Source organism: Cupressus sempervirens, chromosome 7 (assembly GCF_028749045.1).
Source record: "Cupressus sempervirens isolate cs-2001-9-10 chromosome 7, ASM2874904v1, whole genome shotgun sequence".
NCBI lineage: Eukaryota > Viridiplantae > Streptophyta > Pinopsida > Cupressales > Cupressaceae > Cupressus > Cupressus sempervirens.
The window spans coordinates 894,916,168-894,933,568 of record NC_143124.1 but is presented as its reverse complement, the minus strand read 5'-3'; positions in this window follow the sequence as shown (position 1 = coordinate 894,933,568).

Below are 17,401 nucleotides of genomic sequence, written 5' to 3'. Positions count from 1 at the left end.
GGGTCACCAAATCTTTTTGTTCAAGTGTTATGGATGCTTTCGTGTTTTCAGTTTCTCATACATGCAATTAGATCAGATGTGATGAATTAAGTGCTAAATGATTTATTGGATTAAGAATTGAAATTTTTAAAGTTTTAGAAGTTACTAATTCACCCCTTCCCTCTCAGTAACTTAGCATAGTCTTGAATATTTCCAAAAATTGGTATAAAAGCTTTGTGGTTCTTGGGAGAAAGTTTAACAGCTTGAGTAAAGATCTAAGGATATAGAGATATTTAGACTTGTAAAATCTATTGAAAATGAAAAGTTGGATCTAGAAATGGTCATTGCCCAATTCAAGAAAGCTAAGGAGCAACTTTCCCAATCCATCAAAAGAAGAAATGGATGGAAGAAACAATGAAATCCAGAACCAATCCCTTTAGCAAGAAGACCTTATTGATCAACTCTCCAATGCAAATGAGGAAATCATGAGCCTAAGATTTGAAAATAAAAGAATAAAAAATGAGCTAAGATCTGAAAGACAAATCAATGAAAGTTTGAGAAATGACCTAAACACTAAGAAGAAAATCAATGAAAGAATGATGAAATGTCAAGTAGACATGGATCAACTAAATGAGCAAAACCTCTATAGGGAAAAAGGAAAAGTAGGAATTGGATACAAGAAGAAGGTGAATCCTCCAAACAAGGTGCTCAAAAGAATCAAAGACCTACTTTGAATGACTGTGGTAAGATAGGTCATAAATCAAACAAATGTTGGAGTAATGGAAAAGTAAAATTCAATGGAAAATACTACAATTGCAATCAACATGGTCATAGGGCTAATGAATGCCAGGAGAAACCAAGATTTTAAGGAAACTATCATAAATGTAAGAAAACGGACACAAGGCATCAGAATGCAAAACAAAGACATTGAATCCTACAAAGAAAATTGTGAAAGCAATATTTGATTGGGACTACAGTACCTGGTGTATATGTCATTACTATGGAGAATTTGGACACATTGTTATGAATTGTGTTAAACATCATATGAAGAAAAGAGATATCACTAAAAGATGTTTTACTTGTACAAAACTTGGTCATCTTGTTAATAATTGTATGAATACTGGCAAAATTGAAGATGAGAAGAAAGCAAAGGATGATGATATCCAAAAGTAGATGAGATGGCACTAGATTCTTAAGTCTACCGAGGATACTAGTCTAAGCAATGATGATCGCGTCACTCAAGAATTGGGTGACTCTACCATTTCTAATTAATTTCTCAAGGAAGAACTAGAAGTAGGTTATCAAAGAAGACATCTAAATCAGTTCCAATTGAAAGTTGACAAAGATCCAAATCTGTATACAAGATACAAAGGGATCACTAAGTAAGATCAGTATCAGTTATTACTGAATTACCTTCTCTACCAAGTAAGGTTGGGTCATAGACTCTACCAAGAAAGGTCAAGAGTAACAAAGGCACTTATGGTTACTAAACCATGGAGATGTCACCAAGTGATCAATGGCAAGTAGTGGATGATTGACTATCAACATTATGTCAAACTCATCTACCTCTGTACTAAGCATTAATGGTAAATTTTTAACAAAAGACATGGAATAGAATTCATTTCTTACCATGAATTTTTGAGTTCTATTACGAAGATTTTTGTTTGATCAAGAAACTTGAGCAAATTTCCTACAAAAAAAAAATCTTCAAATTTATCTCAAGATACTGATTGAAAATGGCATCTAGTAGCAACAAGGTCAAGAAAGGGTTTGGCATATTGGTTCAAGGAGTTGAATGGAAAGCATCAGATTTCAAGCTCACATCCATAGTTGTTGAAACCCTAGACCCAAGCAAAGCTCAATCCCAAATCCCTCTTAAGGTACTTCTTGTTAACAACATTAAAACTCATTTTAAATATGCTATTCAAGAAATTGGTACTTTTGAGATGGACAATGCCCTAGGTTAGTTATGTGTTGATGGAACCCTAAAACCCAAGCATCAACATTTGGAAGCAAAAGGATTAACACATATTCCCCATATGCGCTAAGAGTTTCAAATAAAATGGATTAGGTATATCCTTAGTCAAGTACATAACAAACAACTATGATTAGAGCAGCCAATTCTAATAATGAAGAAGATGATTCATCAAATCACTGGTCTTCCCATGCTTGCCAGGGCCAAAACAACTAAAACCCTAGGTCAAGCAAAGTTGGAGAAGAAAACCCTAGCCGAGTAGGATGGTAGAGGTATGAAAATAAGTAGTGTTACTAATGCAGAGTTGAAGTTTGGAATTCATGTTATTGCTCATAAGATATATAGTTCAAGCCATCTTAATAATGTATCATATGAAGCTATGGATTTGGCATACAAAGTGGTGAAGAACAACCTATCTTTTGACCTTGCCAACCTGTTTGTTGAGGAAATTCAATAAGAAGATGGAAAGTATTAGAACTTCCAAGAATAACCCATGGAAATTTGGTTCACTATTAACCTATCTATTATTTTATATCCAGAAGTTCTTCCCTTCCAAAGGCACTATAGTTTGGAGAAAAGATGTGCCTGCACTTTACCAAATAAATGAATATATTGCAAAAATGGGAGATAACTATGCCAGCATCATGGACAACTACTTTAATGTGTTCAAAGATAAAATGAATAATAGGTTCATAATTCCAAAGAAGTTAGTTGAAGACTACAAGGATGATGTGTGCTTCATGGTGGACTGTGATAAGGTATATATCTAGGTAGTTAAGCCTAGAGTGATGTGGGTCAAACCTCTTGGCTATGAGGTGAATATTGATGAGACCAAGGATATCATTGAAGCCCTTGTCAATGAACCTATTGATCCCAAGGCCCCTTATTTTGGAACCTATGATGAAGCTAAGGCCAAAATTGAGCTAGAGATAAAGCTCCTATAGGTGGTTAGCAAAGGGAAGAGAAGGATAGCCAAACTGAAATCAAGTGCACCTCTCATGTTAACCGAGGGTAAAGGTGAGGATGAGGAATAGGTAGAGGATAAGGAATAATTTGAGAAAGAAGAAGAACCTTTGAAGAAAAAGGGCAAGTTGATCATCACCAAGCCTACAAAATCATCAACTACAGTCTTCACAAGGAAGTCATGAAAGAAAGGAAGTGACATCGTATTCAGCAAACCACCTTCCAAGAAAAGTTGAAGCAATTTGAAGAAGGAGCTACAATAACAAATTTCAAATCTTTGGAAAATGAGACTAGGACTAAGGCAGAGCAAAAGTAAGTTGAAAAATTGGTGTTGAGAAAAATGGGTAAGTGGAAGTACTCACCAAACCAAATTGCTTCTCAAGTCTCTACTGAATTACTAGAGAAGATCAGGCCAAGATGGGATTTTGTGATGCAAATATTTAAAGAAATTTATGTTAGAATTACTTTAGAATAACTAAGAGGGGGGGGGTGAATTAGTCATTCAAGATCCAAATTTCCTATTCAAACTTTTCACTAAGTGTAGTGAACCAATTCAACCATTCATTCATCCAAGCTTTAACTTATCTAATCAGTAAGTTACTATAAATCAACATGCAAGTATAACACACAAGAAATCAACACATGACATAGTGATATACATGGAAACCCAATTTGGAAAAAACCACCAGTAACATGCTACTCAATTCTCACCCTTATGAAGTGATTCCCTATGAAAGGCCTACCCTATTAAAGGCTTACAACACACTATAAAATGTGACCTTGTTAAAGGATTTAACCACCCTATTAGAAGTGGGCCTAGTTAGAGGACTTTAGAACATTCACTTGGAATACCACCTTATTAAAGGATTTACAAATGGATGTTAGGCTAGCCTAAGTCCATAGGATTTTCAGATCTAATAAAATTACTAGAGAGTATTAGAAAATCTTGACTTAACTAAAACATACAACTTATCTTGTACATCTCAGATCACTTCTCAGCTCATACCCTTGCCTGGCCTTCAATCTCTACAACTCTTAACAACTTGACTTTTCTTTCAACCTTTGTCTCCTTGAGTCTCCATACTCAATGTACCAATGTAATCATATCTTCATGACCACTCATAGAATTAGATCTTCTATGCTCTTCCTTCTCCTATATGTCTCCTTCTTGACACCCTTTCAACCACTTCATAGATTTGGCACTTCAACAGCAATAGTATCAGTAGCTCTTTGCTTCTTGGTCTATGACTTCTTAAATAGAAGTCTTGGAGTTCCTTTTTCTACTTGATTCTTCCATTTTTTTTATTTCAATTTGCATGGATTAGGTAGGATTCATTATATCTAACCCATATTCTTTTTCCTCTAGAAACTTATTGAATAATCCTTTAGAATTCACCCAAAATTGGTTTACATAAGATTTTGTGTCAACAACTCATCATTCTTATCTTCCAACTCATTCACAAAATTAAATGAAACCACTATGTCAGCTTAGATTTGGTGAATCTTCATCATTTGAAATAATGTAGAAGCTTGGCACTATTGAAATACTAGTGCTCAGCACGTACTGTGTTACTTAGCATCAACTATGTTTTTCTTGATGCTCGGCACCTAAAGATCACTTGGCACTAATTGAAAAAAATTTGATGCTCACCACCTAATCTTCAATCAGCACTTGAAGATCACTCAACACATACTAGACATGTCTATTACTTGGCTTCTACTAAGAATTTTCTCAGCTTCAACTAACTTGCTTGGCTTCAACTGACTTTCTCGGCACCTATTGATGATCTTAGTTAAAGCTTTGTAGTCAACCCTGTTACAACTTCTTCTTCCAATGTATCTAAGTGTGACCAACCTCTGTAGCTTTGAGTATGTCATCAATAAATTACTAAACCATTATCTTAATTGATCCTTCCACTTCATTACAACATCATAACTTGACCTTTCCTTTAGGTGCTTCTTGTTACATCTTGTTGATCAAATCCTCTTCATCAATCAACTAAGTGATAGTGCTTGGATCTTATAACCAAATATCATCCCTACAAATAGCAGGTTTGACATCAATGACAAAAAAATTATTGAAAACATTCTTTTACAACAATCTTCCTCTTTGATCTTCAACAATAATGAGCTTTTCAATTAGATTTCCAACAATTTATGCACAAACCCTGAGGCAACTACTATCGAGCATATTAAATGTTGAGGTGAAAGAGTCATTAAAGAAAAATTAAAAAAAAAGACTCTAAGGTTTAATACCTATTTAGTTTTGATTAAAGACATAGAGCATGTTGTTAAAAATGCTACAAACACATGGAAAAACATTTATCATCTTCATAAACCAAGTGAATTTCCAATTGAAGTAAAGGATATTGATGAAGAAGAAGATAAAGAGAAAGATGAGGAAGAAAATGTTGAAGAAGTGACTCATTTTGATAATGAAGAAGATGAAGAGGATCATGGTGAAGAAGCTATTGAAAAAGATAAGAAAGATGATGAGGATACTAACCCAATCAAGATAGCTACTAAATTCATTTCCTCACTTCCTTACTCCCTCAGCAAACCATTGACTAGATCAAGTATGGATATAGCTTCAACAAGATTGGTTGGGACTACTACTACTACATCAAATGTCTAATCACTCTTTGCCCCAACTTAGATCAGCATATCATTGATAGAAGTGACTTCCACTTCATCAACTAAGCTACATACTCCTTCTTCATCTACCAGGTTGAGTACTTCAGTCTTCACTTCTCCAATTTTTACTTCTTCAATTCTTAGTATATCTATGGTAAGCTCTCCAGTTTTGTCTACTTCAATTTTGGATTCTACAATTTTGACTTTATCAATTTTGGATTCTTCAAGCATCTCTATAAGTATTCCATCAATCAGTACTATATTAGGTTTTACTGCAAGTCAAAGTATGTCCAATATTGTTTCCATTCTGGGTACAAAAGCAATAAGTGCAAGGACTATTGAACCTAAGGTTCAATTGAGTACAAAATTTTTGAAAGGAAAGGAGATAGAGGAAGATAGAGATTTTGATGAGGAAATAGTAATTCCCAAATGGGATATCTATAATCTTTCTATAGACCAAAGGCACATATTTGGTGAACTCCTCTAGAAAAAGGCCAAGCAGCAAAGATTGAGAAAGGAAAGAGATAGAGAGTACAAGATAATAGATGATGCCAAGAATATCTTGACTGAGGCAATTGGAATTGAGGTTGATTATTCTCAACCTATTTTGTTTCAACTTGGAGAGGCAATCCAAAAGTTCAATGAGGACACCAAAGGTCAAGATAAGCTAGCTTAAAAGGCTAAAAAGAAATTCAATAATAAAGTTTTGGAGTACATTGCTCAACAAATAGTCATTCATCAGTTTGAACTTTCAACAATTTTGGTCAATCTTGAGGTGTCCTATTCAAATGTGTCATCACTTTTTGGGAAACTATTTGATGTCATTGAGTATACAAAGGAAGTAAAGGAAAAATTATCCAAAATTGATATAGATCTTAAGGTAAGTGCTCAGCGGCTGCAACTTGACCCTAGTTCAAGCTTTGCACATTTCAAGAACAAATTTTTGTTAGACTTGCAATTTGAATTGTTAAGAAAAGAAGCAAGGATCCATTCAACATTGATTGATATATAAAATATGATCCTTCTATTCATGGATGCTATGCAGAAACACATTGTATATTCACAAACTCTAATCCATGATAACAACTTCTTTGTTGTTGACCACATGATTGAACTCTCAGCAGAAGTGTAAATTGTATTTCATACATGCAAGGTATTGCAAGAAAATTGGGATAAAACCTTGGCAATCACCCTCAAGGACACTCTAAATTCTTATCTCATTTTGGTGTCTCCATTTAAATATGTTAGAATATATCTTTGGCATTACTGTTAAAAAGGGGTAGATGAGATATGGGAGAAAAGCTACAAGGGGAGATATGTTATTATATGAGAGAAAAGTTACATGTACATAGTGGAACACATAGAATGGGGGAGAAATATGCTATGGTGGAGAACTACTTTGTATATATCTTACAAAGATCAATTTTGAAAAATCTCAAAAATATAACAAGCTAGTATCACATGGTGATGAATACAAGGTATTTAGTTTTGGGCTAATAAGTGTTTTTGTCACTAATGCCAAATGGGGAGATTGTTGACATATCAATCAAGTTTTTTATTGGTGATACACACTTATTTAGATTCTATATAGCTACTAAGCTTATTAAATAGTCTATAGTGTTTTTCATGTAATTCAGTAGCCACAAAGTTTTACAGTTGCTACCGAGTCTTTTAGACTAATCTTAGTGGTTACTGAGCAGATTCAGTTAGTGTGAAGTTCAACAATTCAAACCATGTATTTCAATATACACCAAGTCTATCAATGGTTACCGAGCATTATAGTGTCTACCAAGTTCATAGTTTAGGTGATGTGAAGCTAGTGTTAACCAAGCTACTTTATGCTAACCAAGTGATTCAGTGTTTTTTGAATTACACAATATCTACCGAGTCACTAGTGCAAACTAAGTTCAAGACCACTTGAAAGTGATCAGTATGGATTGAGCTTCTACATCTACCAAGATCATGATGATTATGAGTAGTGATAGTAGAGGCCAAGTATCACAACCTCACTAAGTCAGTCTTTAGAACCTGAGTATCTTCATGTGGGCCGAATTTGTAATATTTGTGTTAACTTGTGTCATGGCCGACTTTGTAATTTTTTAATTTGGATTGGTATATATATGAAATGTATTGTATCATATCCAATGTATGTAAGAGTGAGAATGTGAATGTAAGCAAGTGCATTGTAAAGTGAATGTGGATGCAAAAAGTTCAAGTTTTGAATGGAACAGATAAAGAATTATAAAGGCCATATCAATATAAGGAGCAGCAGCGACATATTTATTATAGAAAGGTGATTAGTACACTAAGGAATCTGTAATGCCCTACTCAAAGATCCTTGGAACAAGGATTCAATATAAGCCAAGATTTTTTTTTACAAGTATGAATGCACAAAACAACAACATACAAGGATCACAAAGATCACAACAGAAGACTTCACCATAATCTTGGCAACCAACAGATCTCTGAACACCATTACCAAACTAAAACACGCAAACAAAAGCTAAAAATTACCATGCATAAGATGAGGGCTCAAAGAAACAACCACACATCAACAAAACAAAAAATTGGGGTAGAATGCAGAATCCTAAAATTTGGCTAAGTCTAAAATCCTGAAGCCTTGAAAATTGGCTAAGTCTTGATTTCTAAAGCCCTAAAATTTTCTAGAATCTTTATCTTATCTCCAAGAGGTCTGAAACCTATCTCAAAAGATTCGTTGCATATATTAAAATATATCTTAAGTATAAGGAATTATACTTAAATGATATATTTTAAACCCCAAGAGACTGACAACTAAAACACACACAACTGAAATCAAAAAGTGACACCAAAGGGTTGAAGAACACTAAAGAGGGTATCCAAATCAACTCTCAAAAATTTTGAACCAGATCAAAAAGTGTGCATTGCCCACCCACACAGGTTTTTACAAAAACTAGGTGATACTTTAATACAACATAGAAAAGTATCGTGTGACATTTCTAAAGGAGGGCGACACTTTTAGGGATTGGGTGATACTTCTCCTTAAGGCATGCAACACTTTAAGGGTGTTATACAACATATCTTCCAAGGAGGTGCTATACTTTCCAGTATCACACGATATTTCTCCGAGAGGCATACAATAGAATCAGGTGACACACAACATATTTTCAATGGGTGTGCGATAAATTTTTGTGTCACACCATGCTAATAAAATGTCACCCATAGAAAGACAAAAACAATTAAGGAAAACACAAAAGTGGAAAAATAGAGAAAAACTGAGTTTAGAACCTCCACACTAGGGAGTACCCAATCCACATAGATCGAGGAGCGAACACTCAAGAGCATAACCAACAAGATACCAAGGAACAAGAAAGAGGAACATCTATCCATCTAAATCACAAAAAAAATAGAACGTACTCAAAACAACATCGCAGTGTACAAAGATAACATCACAATAACTGAACATCCAAACTAAGTACGTGGTTCCTCCCAACTATCAATGGCATCATAAGACTAGCGTGAGTCCTAGCCATCCCTCGTGTGTAACATCCCAAGCCACCAATCAAATCGTCAGTACTATCATAATAGGGACATCACTACTAAACATGCTAATAACCAAAAGCATAAAGAAATCTAACATGCTAGTAGTACAATAGAAGATAAACTTGCAAGTAGATAACATCACCTATTACATGCTAATCATCATAATAATGAATGCATCAAAACTAAGATCATCTAAACATGATAAACAACATCCCAATGAAAGCATAAATCACAAGAAGCATATTCTAAAAATTAAAGTACCAAGTGAACACATCCAGCCATAGTCACAATAGGATATAAGACCGTCTCTATACACTGGTCCCTAGTAGTGGTAGGGGTAGCTACACCTCCCAACCACATGGCACCCATAGGTCCACACCTGCCATGCTGATGGAGATAATGATCCAACCACAAACACACAAAACAACATCCATGGCTAACACTCACACAAAATAGTATGATGGCTATAACCAAGGACCTAAGACAATGCAAGGAGTATAGGTCCTGGTCAAACACTCAAAAGGCTACTAAGTAGGGGTTGACATCATGGAGAGTCGCTTGGCATCAAAAAGCCTAAGCTTAGATCATGTGTCCTCAAACTTAACTAAGTGCTAACACATTGTGTCCTCGAACTTAATCGAGTGCTCACACATTTTATTATCTTAAATTTTATTACCATTCACACATTTTATTTAGTTATCACTTATATAAAGCTTCCTCTGCCAACCCATGGTGCCATGATCATTGAGTTGTGAGATAGAAGCCCCCTCCATATGCTACCCTACCCTACCCATGCTCATTATATGACAAGTGCCTGTGGGCATGCATACTCCCATCCCAACCCCAATTATCATAACTTTTGAAAGTACCTTGAAAGATTGGGCCTCACAAGTCACCTGAAAAATGTATGTGTACGTACTCGTGTGTGGTGCACCACCATCATGAAGATCAAAACATAACGACAGGATGAGAACATAATGCAAAAGAAGATACCCAACCAATATAACCTTAGGAGGATGGATTCTACACAAATCTCAAAGCCAATAAAACCATACATCATGAATGTATATGAGCAATGTTAGTATGCTAATAGAAACCAAATTTAAATAAAGCTTCTACAAACTAAACAAAATTCATAAACTTCAAGATAGACTAAGATGAACTCTCAATTGAGAATATGAGCCATTAATGGGCTCTCTCAATGAGAAGCTCTCTTGTTGAGTAGCTTTGTCTAAATAGATAGGATGTATGCTCAATATGCTTCCAAAGGCTTCAATGGATGATTGTGGATTTTTGGTGTGGATAGATGGCTTTAGTATGGATTTGGATCTCAAAATAGCATTATAACTTTACTTCATGGATTGTGTTATTTTGTAAAGGGGAAGGATCCAATTTATAGGCAAGAGGCTTGAGGGATTGAGGGCTAAGATGCAAGGATGGGAAAAAGCTTATGGAAGGCTTAGATTGCATGAGAGGAGAGCACATGGATTGTGCTTCCTTATAGCCAATCAAGGAGTGACACATGTCAAATGGTGAGAGGATGGAGGAAAGGGGAAGGATGAGTCAACAAAGGAGGCTCAAGGGATAAAATCTTCATAGAGACCCTCATAATGACTTGTAAGAGCAATAAAAGGGCTTGTAAGAGTCATTTATGACCTAGTGGACTTCATAAAGTTTTATGGTTGAGATATTTTGAGGGTGATGAGAGCAAATTCGACTTGGACTTGATTAGGAAGGTTTTAAGCTTGCTTAGGCTTGTGCAAATGATTAGAGGATGGATTAGGATGGTTTAGGATTAGCTTAGGGATAGGCAAGTGGATGGCATTTAATGAGGGTGGGTGAAGGAGGAGATATTTGTTAGCTTTGGCTTGGGTTAGTAAGTCTTAACCCATGTTTAGGGAATGTGACAAGGTTAGGAGGGGATTAGGATTAGGTTTAAAGACATCTTCTAGAAGAGTCTAGATTTTGGAGGAGGATAAAGACTTTCTAGAATAGTCTAGAATTTCCTAGGATGAGGATAAATTAGATTTTTAGGAAATAAATAAAGTTTTATTTATTTCAAGGGTTTGGGTTGAGGAGATATTTATTAAAACTTTTTTAATAAACATGAGGATTAATATTTAATCTTAATTAAATATTTTGAGTTGGGATTAGGGGTAGGAAATGATGGGATTAGCCTTTAATCGAAATTAAAGAAGGATTAGAAGATTTTGGAAGAGGTTATTGGTCATAAGGAAATTGGCCAAGTTTTGGGCAAAAAATAATTTTTTTATTTATTTTAGGATTTTTGGTCAATTTATTAATTAAATAATTAATAAATAAAGAAATAATGTTTAAATAAGATTTAAACATTTTTGGGAGGGATTCCTTAATTAAATATTTTTAATTAAGATAAAGGGATTTAATGGCATAAAAATTAATTAATTAATTAATTAATTAATTAATTAATAAATGATGATGTCATCAAGACTTTTTCAGAAAATAAAAATACTTTATTTTCTAAAGGTTTTTAGGTGTCTACATTTTGCCCCTCTTTGATGTGATGCCGCAAGTGGCATGGCATCAAAGATAAGAAAATAAGATGCCCAAGGCTAGAGCAGAAGAGGAGAGAATGGACTGTGAGATGCCCCCTCAAGAAGGTAGCGAGGAGAGAAAGTGAGGCTCGATGGCTTCTTGAAAAGTACAAGAATCCGAGATGAGCAAGGAGACTCAGATTGGCAAAGAGAAGGGGCTAAATTAGCTCAAACTCTCACTATGGGAGAATGATAAAGGAGAATCAGATGCACAAGAGGAAGCAAACTTAAGACTTTAGGGAAGGTGGAGGATGAAGGAGCAGAGCGCTATAAAAAGGAATCCAGGATAGGGAGATGGATGAGGGGATTATAAAGCTGATGCAACAGGATTTCAAAGAGTCAGATTGGTGGAAGATGGGTTTCGGAGATCCCTAGGACTAGGATTGTGGATCTCGAAAGATGAGGCTTGGTGGATTGATTTGGATTGGTGGATCCCTAAGACTAGGATTGTGGATCCCTAAAGCTAAGAGTGATGAGTGATTCAAAGAGATACTGATGCATAAGCTGGGGTAGGAGAGATGGATGTTGGATACGGATGGGGGATAATGGAGATGAAGGAAAACCATTGAAGCTTTTTGAGCGGGGGGATACTTCAAAGAGAAGTACCACCATGTAGCTGAGCACTAGATTTGCTATAGGACTGTTGGTTAATTGCCAAGGTTACCAAGAACATTAAGGCCTTTTCACAAACTATCCAGAGGACTGACGAACTGACTCAAAACAAACACGCAAGGATTGCCCCAGTATCACACATGAATCTCAAAAGAATCAGAGTGAAACCGACACTGGGTAACCCACAAGCAGAAAAGAAAAACAAACGAAAGACCTGATCAAGACCTTACGCTCTAATTGCCCCATTCGCAACATACCATGATATGGAAGATCGTGGCAACCTTGAGGAGGTAACAAGGAGATTTCTTGGAAAAGATACTTCAAGACCCAAAAGGGAAGATCCCAAATCAAAAGAAAGTGAAAATCCAAAAGAGAGTTGTTTGCCAACGAGATGGGTAGGACAAGGTACTAACAGATCGAGATCAGACATGAGGAAAGCTATATCCTACAAGGACCTATCAGAGAGCACCGAAGCTGGTGGATTTGGATGAGTGATGCGTCTAACAAGCTGAACTAAGAAAGATAACACTTTGGTGACAGGAAATCTAGCTAAAGGATGCATTGGAATAGCTAACCAAGATGTGCGATGGGTGCAAGATGTTGATCAAGGACAAACTAACACGAACACTAGATAGATACAATGGTACTAAGCTAAAGAGGATGTACAAGCTAAAAGACCAAGATATTTACAAGTGGGCTAATCAAGATATGGTACAAGCTAACAGACCAATGATATGTATGATACAGATGGATAAAAGCTTAGGATGAGAGGATAGTGGGATAGCTTGATTTTGTGTAAGATGCAGAAACTAAGGATGAGGTGATAGCGTAAGATATGGATTTGGAAGGATGCATCCAATGATGATGATAGATGTGCGACCAAGGATGGGGATAATGCTAAGGTTGGTGGTAGCTGAGCTGATAGATAGTGCTAGAGTGAATGGCTAATGAGAGGATGACATTGGATTTGCATGAAGATAGCCTAGAGCGAGGTACCAATGACAAGGGAGGATGGACAAGACAAGATCTCCAAGGAATACAGTGCCCCCAGTTAGAAGATGACATGCAGAAGGAGGTCTTACGATGGATGTGATAGGATTGAAGCTAGGATGGAAAAGGCTGAAGGGGCTAGGGAGATGGATGATAGCTGAGATGATTGGCTGAAGCTGCATAAGATTAGTGGATGGTGTGAGATGGAAGCTGGAGGATGGAGGATAGGTGGATAGATTGGAAGATGGAGGTGGATGTCAAGAGATGACCAAAAGCATGAGGGTGATAGGCTAAGCTGGGGATGGCAGGATTACGCATGACGCTTGTTTGCCAAGTTTTCATCATGGTACTTGTCCAAGGTGCTTGAATTTCCAAGTTTTCACCAGGGGACGCTTTATTTTTTTTTTCTTTTTTGACTTTTTGACTTTGGACTTAGCTGGAATGATTTTGGCTTTCTTTAGCTATTTTGGCTTTTTTGGGATTTTTCACTAGCTGTTGGAATGTTCAATTTTGTTGGTAGTTGTTGGTACACCAGATGTGTGATTTATGAAATAGATCGGATTAGATGGGATTGATGGTAGGATATGGAGGGATGAAAATGCTGGAAAGGAGCATGAGATGGGGATGCTTGCAAGAGAAACATTGGCACATGTTGGAACAGGTGTGAAAAGAGCATATGGGGGATAGATGGTAGATGCGGGCGTGATGGAGGATTTGTGGAAGCATGCTTGGGGATATAGGCACCCAAGATGGAGTTAGGAGATGGGGGACATGAGTCACTAGATGGGGGATTAGCAATGGTGGATGCCATTATGCATTGGGTTTCAACTTTTTTCTTGGGGATCCACATGGTTTTCGATTTTTTTTTCATAGGCTTTTGCATTGTTTTGCATTCTTTGATTGGATTTTTCCTTTTTGGAGTATGTCTTTTAGAATAGACATATGATTGCCTAGGATGTGGATTTTTAGCTTTATGCATTTTGAAGTTGGCATTTACATTGTTGTGGTAAGCTTTGGGAAGATGGTTAGGAGAAGCTTTGTGAGATGGAGAGGATATGAAAGAGCGTGTAGGGGGATGATGATGGATGATGTGCCCTGATATGTGCCTTTGTTGATCTTGCATAGGAATGGATGGAATAGGATTTTTATGATGGCTAATAGGAGGATGGAGGATGGTAGATTTTGGGACATAGGGACCCAAAATGGATTTAGCGGATGAAGGGGGGATATGGTAGGTTGTTTTGGGTTGCAAAGATGGTGGAGGGGGGATGACATAAGATTTCTTGAAGGAGTGATGGGAGGCTGGCATGGTGGACTTGGAGATAGGCTTGGTTTGGGGGTGTGGTGTACCAACACCTTTAGATGGTGATCCTTTGGATACATATCCAAGACCATGAAATCCTAGATATTTTTGTGCAATAATAGGCTCTCTGATTCCTTGCTCTTGTGGTCCTAAACTTTGACCTTGATAATGCCATTGATTGAGCATTTGAACAAGATGAGGAAACTTTTTTCTTGCAAAAAATGGTAGAAGTGATTTATTAGGTCTATTGCAATGGGGAGATACTGTTCTTAATTCTTCTGCTGAGAGAGGGCCACCATGGATGAATGTAAGTGAACCAAGAGGGTAGATTATAGATGGTGGAATAGCTTGGATAGGTGGTAAGATGGAAGCATGGAGCGGGGGAGATGGAAGGATAGGATCTTGATGTAGCTGGTGGGATGACAAGATATCTTGTAGTGGAGGAGATATGGCTCGAGGTTTTGGAGATGGAGGAGATGGTGACTGCACTATGGATGGAAGACATGGTACGATGATATCTTCATTTATGCTTTGGGGGATGTCAACATGCTTTTGGGTAGGATCTTGATAGGATTGGTTTGGAGTGGATGGTGCGATAGGAGGTGAAGGGATGGATTCTTCAAAGGTAGCAGATGGATAGATGGGAGATTCAGTAGTGGAGATGGGTGAGTAGAAGATGGATGTATAAGGGTCATTATGAGAGATTTGGGAAATGCTTGGAGGCGATGTGGATAGGATTTGGAGGGATTTGATAGGTGGTGGGATTTTGATGCTTGCGGGAAGTGGAAGGATTTTAAGCAATTTGATGGATGGTATGGGGATGATAGCTATGGGAGATGGAGGTGATATTATAGATGGGGAAGCTTCATCATTGATTACTTCACATGGTTGGATTAGATGACATGGCTTATCGACTGTTGGAGGCAAATTTTCTTGTATTTCCTCTAGGAGATTCCTTGGAGACTCGTGTGTCAGAGGTGGAGGTAGATTGACAGGAATAGCTAGTGTGATGGGGGTGGAAAATCGGAAGCTTGGTTGATGGGGTGATGGAGGGGAAGCTGGAATATCAAATGGCATGACTAGATAGTTTGGAATAACTCTTGGATTTTGGGGGATGCTTGGGGGAATGTTTTTAAGGCTTTCAATATACCCGTCATAGTCAACAAGATTTTCATCATCATTGGAATAGGAGGTGGCGGGAGCAAGGACAATGCGACCAAACACATCATGCTAGGATTGGTACTTCATGCTTTGATGATGAGTTTGATGGGGATGGGGTCTTGCATATGGATGAACATGGAAGCTCATGGTTGGATTTGGGTTAAGCACAGATTTTGGATTGGCTGATGAAAGATTTCCTAGGGAGAGTCAAAGCTGTATGACAGACCTAAGGAGGATTGGCTGGAGATTTTTGGCTTTCCTGTGGATGGAAGACTTCAAGGGCATGTTGTCAAAAGGTGAGAGTTTTGCTTTCCTATGCGCTAGATTTGGTGGTGGCTATGTCAACTTGAGGATAGATTAATGATCCTATGGGCATGACACGAGATTGACCACTTGTGGATCCCAACCTTTAGCTCAAGGTGATGAGGGATGCAAGTGACAAAGCTAGATTACCCTAGACAAAGCTTTGTCAAAGGGATAACCTTGGTGAGGCTGGTGGATTGGTCAGATTGATTAGATAGCAAATTCTAGCAGAATGACAACAACTCTCTAAAGGCTTGGGTGATTTTGGATTGGATTGCTAGCTGGCTGGGGGGATGATTTGGATGGACTTTGGATTTGAGATTTTTCTAAGGCAAAGAACTAGATAGATTCGGTTGCAGCAGGGGAGCTTGGATGATTTTATGATAAGGCAGTGACTACGCTAAGTATGCCTTGAGCTGGGAGATTTCTTCTTTTCTGGGATTTCGACCAAAATTGGCAAACATTCATTCAAAAGCTATGAACAAACAAGCAGACAAAAGTTTTGAGCAAGCATGTCAAACACACCAACATCTTAGGAAGCTTTCTACAAGGATGAAATTTGGTTTAGCTAGGGAGTCCTCGATATACCCAAGGTACGTGAGGCCCAAATCCGTAGATGAGACCAAAAAGATGTCACACAGCCGAGAGGAGCGGTAACCCACTTCTCCTCTTTCACTTCTCAAGGGTATAAAGTTCCTTGAGGCTTAGCCCGAGTGACAAAATCTTGATCCAAAGAGAGGTGTCTTTCGATTCACCTTTCGATTCTTATACTCTGCCAGAACGCTGGAGTTGAGGTCGTCCAAGGGGTGATGAAATCCCCAAGCAGGCCTCCTAAAAAGAAACAAGGTTTTGGATCCTAATCTTATGCACCCAAGATGGCCTCGAAAGACGACAAGGGGAGAGAAGACTTGGATGACCTTGGGCTAAAGAATACATTTGTTCTTTTACCAACTAACGCTTAAGTTTTCTGATCTAGACTTTGCAAGCACTCATGTTTAAGATACAATGTTTATTCCAACTTGAAGCACCAACAAAAGTAAATTGATCGAAGAATGAAAACAATAAGAAGAGTTAGGGTCAACAAAAGCAAAATCGCGCGCCCAGAGGCCCTCCACGTCAAGTATCGATTAATTTTCTTTAAGGCATTCAAGATTGAGTGTTAGTTTGTTTTAAGCCCAAAACAAAAGTGTGTGAGATTCGATTTCAAGCGCGCGCCCGGAGGCTCTCCACGTCAGTTGTTGTTCAATTTTAGTGCCCAAACTTGAAGTGTGATCGATTTAATCTAGAGTTTTGATCATTTAAGAATTTTGATAAAGTTAAAGCAAACATTCAAAGACCAAGTGAGTGAGTTAGATTGTGGAACATTTAACACCTTTTTCAAGTAGA